This window comes from Pantherophis guttatus, chromosome 5 (assembly GCF_059756535.1).
Source record: "Pantherophis guttatus breed Tessera chromosome 5, ASM5975653v1, whole genome shotgun sequence".
Classification (NCBI taxonomy): Eukaryota; Metazoa; Chordata; class Lepidosauria; order Squamata; family Colubridae; genus Pantherophis; species Pantherophis guttatus.
The window spans coordinates 56,918,675-56,927,581 of NC_142067.1; the positions used below are offsets into that span (position 1 = coordinate 56,918,675).

Below are 8,907 nucleotides of genomic sequence, written 5' to 3' on the forward strand. Positions count from 1 at the left end.
GTGGCAGAATTTGTTGATTTCCAGGGAGAAAAAGGGAGAGATAGATTTAAAATTAAGTTAAACACATTACATGGTTTGCTTTGCTTTATTTTTCAGAGTGTGCAAATATTGTTGGGCACCAGGATTCGGAAAAGTAACATTCAACAGTCATAGTTTGTTAGTACTTCCCCGTAGATCAGGGGAAATGAATTTAATTAGTTTATTCAGCAGGATTTTTCTGCAGGATTTCATAAAGTATAGAGTCATAATGAAATGCACAGTCATGAAAGAAATTGGGTGAACAGCTCTTTATGCAGAGAAGTACCTCCTATCACTGAATTATTTCCTGTTAAAAGTGTCGGTTTGGTGGAAAACATCTTATAAGGCACACGCTAGAATAAAAACAAAAATGGATAATGCTGAATAGAATGAAAAACAACAATAAAACTACAATTTAGTAGATTCATCATAGCACTTCTCACCACAAATTATGAAAAAAGAAGCAGACTTTAAATAGACTGATGCAATTTGCAGTACATGATACTTGTCTTGTAAGGGTCTGTCTCCAGCAATTCCCAATCTGTCTTGTGATGTTATTGAAATGTCTTCCTTTGTGAAATTGTCATTATAACAATATTACCTTACCCACTTGGTTCTGAAAGAGCATAGTGATCAAACCAATATTTGCTGTTTGCTTCTGATATGATATACTGCTAGAAATCATTTATTAGGAATTAAATTTTGTTATTGGCTTCTGCTTATATTATTGTATACTGTCAAAAATTAGTTGTTAGGAACTAGTTCTAGCTTAGTAAATTGCGACCTTAATACTGGTTGGCATTAGTGCAAAGTTTTTTATCTTGCTTCTGTTCTTGGCTTCAAAGCTAGGCACATCCTTGAAAATATAGAAGAAACTGTTACCCAGAAATATCAGGCCCCATAGATAACTAGAGTAGGGAGTTTGCCTCATAGATTCTGAATCCTGAAAGCATTCTGCTGAATAAACAACTTGGCCAGGGAAGGAAACCGCCCCTACACAAGGCTATAGGAATGCTCCATAGATAAAATGGACAGAGACAGGGGCCTGAACAAGAACCCTTTAAATTGGTAATGAATCTTTGCTTTGATTGGGTAAACTTTGTTTCTAACGGTATAAAATGTATATAATACTCTGAGCCACTCTCACAGAGGTGTGGCTATTCCTTACATGCATTTTGTCTGTATGTTTTGGATATAGTTTTGTCACCCAGCTTTTTTAATTTGGCTATAAATAAAAAAGTTGTTATTTTTTGCAAGCCTAGTCTCAAGTCTTACTCTTTTTGGCATCTCTGTGGCTCGGGGAAACTTCTGGGAACTTACAACAAGATTCTATATTTTTAAAGAACAGCAGTTGAAACATATTCTGAAAAACAAGATTGAGAAAAATTCATTGTATATGAAAGAGCACCAGGCTGCGGAGTTTCTATCCATTCAGTACTAGAAACAAAGGCCTATTTTTAACAGTGGGAAGAGATAATATGAAAGCACAACCTATTTTTTACTACTTCTGTTATTGTGAGTTACCTAAAAGCACCAGTGCTAATGGGGAAACATATAATATAATAGATAATAAAGGATGTGAAATTTGGCAAAAAACAAAAAGGGAGCAGCTTGCTTCCCAGAGTTGTGGGTGCTCCATCACTGGAAGTTTTCAAGAAAGGATTGGACATACATTTGTCTTGGATGGTATAAGGATTCCTGTCTGCAGGGGGTTGGACTTGAAGACCTGCCCCCCAAGTCCCTTCCAGCCCTATGTAAAGTATAAAAAAGTGAAATCCCTCCCTTCCTTTCATCCTCTTCTTTGCCAATCCTAGCTATTGCTAGACCTGCCATTAGGGAGAGTAAGTTAACTGGTTCAGATAGCAGGTACTGTGACATTCCTGTTGCAACATAAATTGGATTTACACATGGCCATTACTAGAATGAATGGAAAGGAGAGATGGCTACTACCTTAGCAGCACTAAATGAAATTTCAACTGTCTTCAGTACATAGAATGGAAAGTGTGAATCTTATGTTCCAGTAGCCAAAAATGTGGGACAGTGTTGCTCTCTTATATGAGTGGGGTTTCTGTCTCTAAACTGATAAAGTTGCATCTTATTGCTTGCAAAAGAACAGTTTTCAGCCCCTGATTATTAAACTTTGAAGTTACCAGGTTTTGATTTGGATATCAGTTTGGTTCAGGCAGAGCTGTAAGCCTTCATCAGGCATTTCCCAGTGAAGGGGATGTGCAAATATTAAGAGATTTCAGACTGTAGCAATGCTTTCAAGTTGAATGAGAATTTTTTTAAAAAAAATCATGCTCACGCTTGCAAGTGAAGGATGACTTTCTCTATGCATGGACAGCATTGGATGGATGGAACACAGTGATTTCTGCAGCAATATGAGTGTTGAGTTTCATGTTTTTACAGTTTGGCACTCTCCATGTCAAAAGATCATAGCATAACATGAAGAGTTCATGGCACCTCAAGCAGGCTCACAGAATATATAAATGATTTAGGCTCCAATTTAGCAAGACCCTGAAATTATTCATTTTCACACACACGTCATACAGATAAAGTCACTTCGATGAAACTGAAAGAAACTTGTAGCCCAGCAGTGACTTAGAGGGAAAGATACAAACCTTCTAATGAAGCAGGCTTGAAACACCAGGGGACATTATGTACATTTGAATCAAAACAACAATGTTTGGCTTTGCACTCAGCTTCAGTGATGCCGCCATGGCCACAATTTATTCTTGCTGTTGCTGGAACATTACATTGCTCCATAACTATTTGAAACAGAGCACAATATTAACAGGCTGTTTTAACAGGCTGCTTTATTTATCATATGTCATTGTCTCTACAAATAACAAATACATAATTATTTAACATTGTGGCATTAACTCTATTAATTATAATCTTAGCTGCAATATAAAAAAAAAACCCTAAAAGAATTACTGTCTAGTGAACTATTTCTTACATATTCTAATATTTCTTCTCTTGTTCTATTTTCATTTTCCAAATTCTCATTACCTCTTTTTGGGCTTACTATTGAGCAATTTTGCCTATGCTTTTATTATTCATATATTTTAATCTCTCACTGTTTGATCTTTCGCATTACACACACTATAGAGAAATAATGAAAATGTGTACACTTACAAGAATGGACATTGCTGAAACCTATGGTTAGGCAAATAGTCAAAACCCAGAACATTTTAGTTTCTGTTGCAGTTTCTATGCATGCTCTCTCCCAGAAAGAAGATGGTGATTCTGTTGGAGAAAGCTGGTCAGGACAATGACCCAAAGCTGGTTTTTTCAAACGGTAACTAGACTTTCTTGATTTTTCTTGAACTTCTTTCACTTCTCATCCACGAAACTGCTTCAATACTAACTAAGTGGTGGGGAATGGAAAGGATTTATACTCTTTGCATCAGCCAGTCATTAACATTTTGAGAGTTATTTAAACCACCTGGGAGCTAATCTGTATCCTCAAAATCACCTGAAAGAGTGCAAACTGCTGTTGAACTGTCTTGGGACTGCTGAAAGGATTGCATTGTAAACAGGAAATAAGTAATGTTGAATCCCTCTCTTTCTGTTGGGAAAGGTCTGATCAATTTTAATACAGATAGCCTCTTTGATTATAAATATATTTCTTACTTCTTCGTAGGGTTCCAGCTCAGTAGAATCACATCTACTCGGTTCTGGGCTTTTTTCTTTTCTAACACCTAGCAAGCTCTCACTGCTAGGTGGGAGACCTAAATAGATCCATTTCTAGCTCGTTAGCTGTCATCAGTAGGCCACACCCATATCCTCCCTGTAAAGGCACAGTATCAATTTTCTTACTTCTTCGTAGGGTTTATGTGAAATCACAATCCACTAGTTTCTAGGCTTTTTTTCTGGCAGCCAGCAAACACTCTGCTGCCCATTGGGAGACTAAGGAGGCTAAAATAGACTAAGTCCGAAATAGATCTATCTTAGTCTCCTTAGTCTCCCAATGGGCAGCAGAGTGTTTGCTGGCTGCCAGAAAAAAAGCGTAGAAACCAGTGGATTGTGATTTCACTGAACTAGGGCTGCATAAAAATCTTGGTTTACATAGGAAGAACCTGGCTAAAGAGAAATACACACACACACACGTGTGTGTGTGTGTGTGTATGCGTGTGCGTAATTTTTTTTTTACAACCTATTCAGCCAAATAGGTTGTAAAAAAAATGCTTTTAAAAGTAAAGAAAGGTTCTGACGATCAGGCAGCTCAGCTGGGATCGTCAGAGCCTTTTTTTTCCTCTTAAAAGCATTTTTTAAAAGAAGCGGCAAGCGAGTGACCTGGTGATTGGGTGGGTATGGACGGGGGAGCAGGGATTTTTGCTTCTGGGTGCAATTCAATGTGTTGGTGATTTCCTTTAAAACCCTTCATGATATGGACCCAGGTTACTTGAGGGACTATGTCACCCCACTGGCATTGACCCGTACCACTTGTGTCGGCAGAGGAGGCATGCTGCGGGCCCATCAGCCTGATTATTCTGGCTGGCAGGATCCAGGAGGAAGGTTTCTCCGTGGTTGCTCTTGCCCTCTGGAACATCTTGCTCCCTCTATGTGAGGTTGACCCCCCAACCTTCCTATCTTTTCATAAGGGCTAAATGGTGACCAGGAATCTGGAGAAAGCATTGAAGGCATGTACATGCAGATTGCTCCATTATCTTGGCACACCTTCAAGGCCATGAAAAACTCCTTGGGAAACACCCAATATCTCTAGGGTGACACCCAATGTCCTTGGAACACCTCCAAGGGCAGCAGATGACTATTTCTTTTCTTCTTTCTATTATCTATCATGTGCTAGCCTTGCTGGGTGACTTCAGTATCTCGTGTGCCAGTTTTGCTGGGTGGATTACATATGTACTATAAGAGTATAAATGCAAGCATTTCTTCCTTTCTTTTAAAGGGGCCCATTTTTGTTCAGCCGAATAAACATGTAAACTTAAAGGCAACTTCTGGTTTTTTTGTCTATATTTTACCAAGCCACACCTCAGAACCAGCATAACATAAGGATGTGGCTCTGCCAGTAGGCTTGGGGCCCCAGTGTGGGATAGCACAATGGAGGTGGTTGATTGAGTAATAACAGATCCCATCTTCTCCCACTCTGCCCCAATCTTCCCCAGGTTTTAATGTTGATTTTAATTATTTATGTTTTAATTGTACATATATAGACATATTTTTTATGACTGTAGGCTGCCTAGGGTTATCCGGTGGAAAGATGGGCAGTCAATAAAACAAATAAACAGATAAACAGATAAGTCAACTAGTTCTGTATGCATCTAATGCAACTCCAGCCCAAAGCTTTGCATCTACTTTGAATGCTTTATTGAATTTGCTGAAATCAAAGTATGTATTCCCTATAGGGTAGACAGACTAAGAAACCAATGCCATTATAGGGCTAAACCTACTTTTATTGGCACAGCTGTACTGTTGGGAAACGCCCAGCCATCAGAGAGGAAGAATCAAGTGGGGAGTTAACTTTGAATTGTTAAGAGATTGAGGACTGATGCTGCCCCTGCCGCCACCACCACCCACCCCCCCACACCCCGTATTCTAGGCAGAATTTCAGTAGTCAATCTGAACTTTTCACATGTTGGTCTGTTGCTTGGGCCTGATATATAATAACAGAATCTTCTGATTGTGCTGCTCCTGTCCCTCATTGTATTTTCATACGAATGACAGAGGGATCTGTCTGAGAATGTTTTCTCAAATTAGTTTCTTGGAAAGTACTCGAGCTATGCTTTAGTAGGATCATTGCTCTAGTAGGAGATCTTCTTCCTGTCCTTCAAGACTATTTGCTTTCTACAAGGTATTCTACAGGATATGCTACATCCACCACATTCCCATAGTCAGCTAAGCGGATGGGTCTTAATTACCTTGGAATTCTCTTTGAAGATAAAAGCATTTGACCTTCTCCAATTTTCTAGCACTATGGCTATTCTTTGTGATTCCACAAGGAATAGAAAAAAGGACTTTATTAATGACATCTGCAAGCTCATTTGAAATTCAGAGATCTAATTGGGCTGACCCTGGAGACTTGTCTATACTTTATTGCAGAATCCCTCTTAGCTCTCCATAGAATTTCTTGTCTTCTATTTTTGCTTTTGTTTATTTTGTTTTACAGTATAAGCCGTTATTATACAATTCTTGCAATACTTTTCAAAAGTTAAGGCAGGCAGGGTTAAACAATACAGAACCAATTATAAATATTTCATCCAGAAGCATATTTTAAAGTAATGAAATTATCATGAGGAAACACTGCATATATGTATATAATTTATACATCAAATTTGTGAGATATATATATATATAATGTGGGGTTGCCTCTGAAGATTATTTAGAAATTATAATGAAGTTTCCTTCTAATATGGGAGCAGAGCTTATCATTCATGAGTTATTTCACAAATAGAGGTTTCTGATTTAAGTCACGAAGTATTCATTATGCTCAATCTATGTACATTAATAACATTACGTATACTTATGGTGCAGAATAGTTTTGAGAATTTGACTGATCCCCATTTAGCGTATTGTTTAATTCAAAGTATTCATTTTGAGTTTTAAAAAACTTCACAATTCAGGACCAGATGTTTGAATGATCAGCTAGATCCATTTTGTACCTAACCATGCATATACTTTCAATGGAGTGTCCTTCTGATGACCCTTCAGGACAGTAGAGTAGTTACCAGAGACAAGTTGTTTCTCTATTGCCAGGCAGTGATAGTTCACTTCCTGACACTTATGATCTTATGTTCTTAAGAACAAACATTTTCCACTGTCTTATATCCTGTTTTTTAAGATATACTCCTTTTTTTGTCTCTTCAAGTCCATTTTGACTGCTGGTGACTGCCTGGACAAGTCTCTGCAGTTTTCTTGGCAAGGTTTTTCGGAAGTGCCTTGCCATCATTTTCTTCTTCCTAGGGGTGAGAGAGAATGTCATCCAGTTTATGCCTAAAATGGAACTTCTGCTTTCATGAACTGTTCTTCTTGAAGCACTAAGGTTTGCTAAGCTTGAGATACTTTTTCTAGAAGCCACAAAATATTATGTTCATTGTTATTTAAAGCACTTTTCTTATGGAACTTCACCAGTGATGAAATTTACCACATACAGTATTCTCCTTTTTCTAGACAGGCCAAGAAATTATTATTAGAAGTAGTATTGGACATTCCTAAATATCATTAAATATATTGAGTAGGGTTTAGTCTTAAGCAAAGATTACTTCATGTTCTCAATGTGCAACCATGGTATAAAATTGTTATTGTCCTTTTCTTTGTATTAGGATTCTTTAAAAGGAACACGTTACTACTTGTGAAATCTAGTTCTCTTAAATACTAGATGAAAGCAAGTTTCCTATTTCTAAATACTGTATGTCTTGTGGTTATAATGCAATCTGTGGCAATACAGGTGTTTTACTCGGTTGGCCATTCTTAAATTGCTTGTTATCCATTTCTCAACAGGGAATGCATGCAGACCTCAGTGTGACCATACCATGACAAAGGACTAATTGTAACATCCTCTGTTTTCAAATCTCATTAAGACTGTTCCAAGAAAAGAAGAAAACCTTGTGTGTGACATCTGTGTAAGTTATGTTTGGGTCTGCAGTTGCCATGTTGGCTATGAACTCTCAAGCCACCTCCAGTTCAGTGCTGCAGGACACCAGACTGAAGTCTCACAGACCCAACAGTCTAGGACAGTGGTTCTCAACCTGAGATCCATGGACCCCTGGGAGGCTGGGATGTTGTCACAGGGGGTCCACAAAGGCTTGAAGAACTGTTATGATTTAAATCGTGAGTTAAATCTTGGGGATCCATGGTCATGGTCCATAGCCACAAAAGAAAAGGTTGAGAACTACTGGTCTAGGAGATTCCACTATCAACTCCACAACAAAGTATGACAACTCAAGTAAGAAGGCTGGTATAGCAGCAATAAATCTAACTGCTTCCTAGGACCCAACTTCAATCAAGATACTTCATATTTGGCTAATATATGGCAAAGTGTCTCTAAAAGTCATTAGGCTTTCTCAGAAGATGGCATTACCCTCCCTGGCCCAAGACTGCAATTGGTGTCAGACTCAAACCCCAGGTAGGTATATTTCAGAGATGGAAACATCCCCCACTGGACCCAACCTATTATACATCCCTGATAGGATAGGATAGGATAGGATAGGATAGGATAGGATAGGATAGGATAGAATAGAATAGAATAGAATAGAATAGAATAGAATAGAATAGAATAGAATAGAATAGAATAGAATAGAATAGAATAGAATAGAACAGAATTTTTTATTAGCTGATTAGCTGCCTCATACACTATCAAATCACGGATGAGGGAGGCCTTACTATACACCAAACTAACATTTAACAACAACAACCAGAGACCAGGACTACTGAGGATCTAATCAATATTGAGGACCAGAAGATGAGATCATCCCAGAGATTGATATTCCCTTCTCCAGAAGAGGATTACTTCTGTTCCCTATTGTAGGACAGAATAGACTTTCTCTTTATAAGCTGCTTTTAAAAGGATTGTTTGCTTTTTTTCCTCCAGCAACATTTCATTTTGCAGCTTTCTCTACTTTCCCTTGAATGCAGATCTTAATTAATTAAATGCATTCCACTGTGATGTAATAGTTAAGCCTCTGGATCAACATTGGGAATAATAGCTTCAAGTCTATCAGCAGCCATAGTAGCCCATTGGGTGGTTTATACCATCAAACATCCACATCTGTTTATCCCAGGTCCTTGGAAATGACTTGATTGGCAAACAAAAATGCCAAATCCAGTCTGAACATCTCTCTGACTATGTGGCAATCATATAATAATATTGATTTGAACACAGCTTGACTCTCATGCTTCCTAGCAGGGAGAACACAATCTGTGTTC

At 38.1% G+C, this 8,907-nt stretch overlaps 1 long non-coding RNA gene across 1 annotated transcript; it reads right to left on the bottom strand.

The window, feature by feature from the left end:
* Positions 1–71: 71 nt before the first annotated feature.
* LOC148113390 (uncharacterized) lies at positions 72–3,384 on the bottom strand. The gene is made up of 3 exons (XR_015728302.1): positions 3,157–3,384; positions 2,640–2,786; positions 72–371 (listed from the first exon to the last, which is right to left on the bottom strand). It is a non-coding gene; the product is annotated as an uncharacterized LOC148113390 (long non-coding RNA).
* Between the last annotated feature and the right edge of the window lie 5,523 nt (positions 3,385–8,907).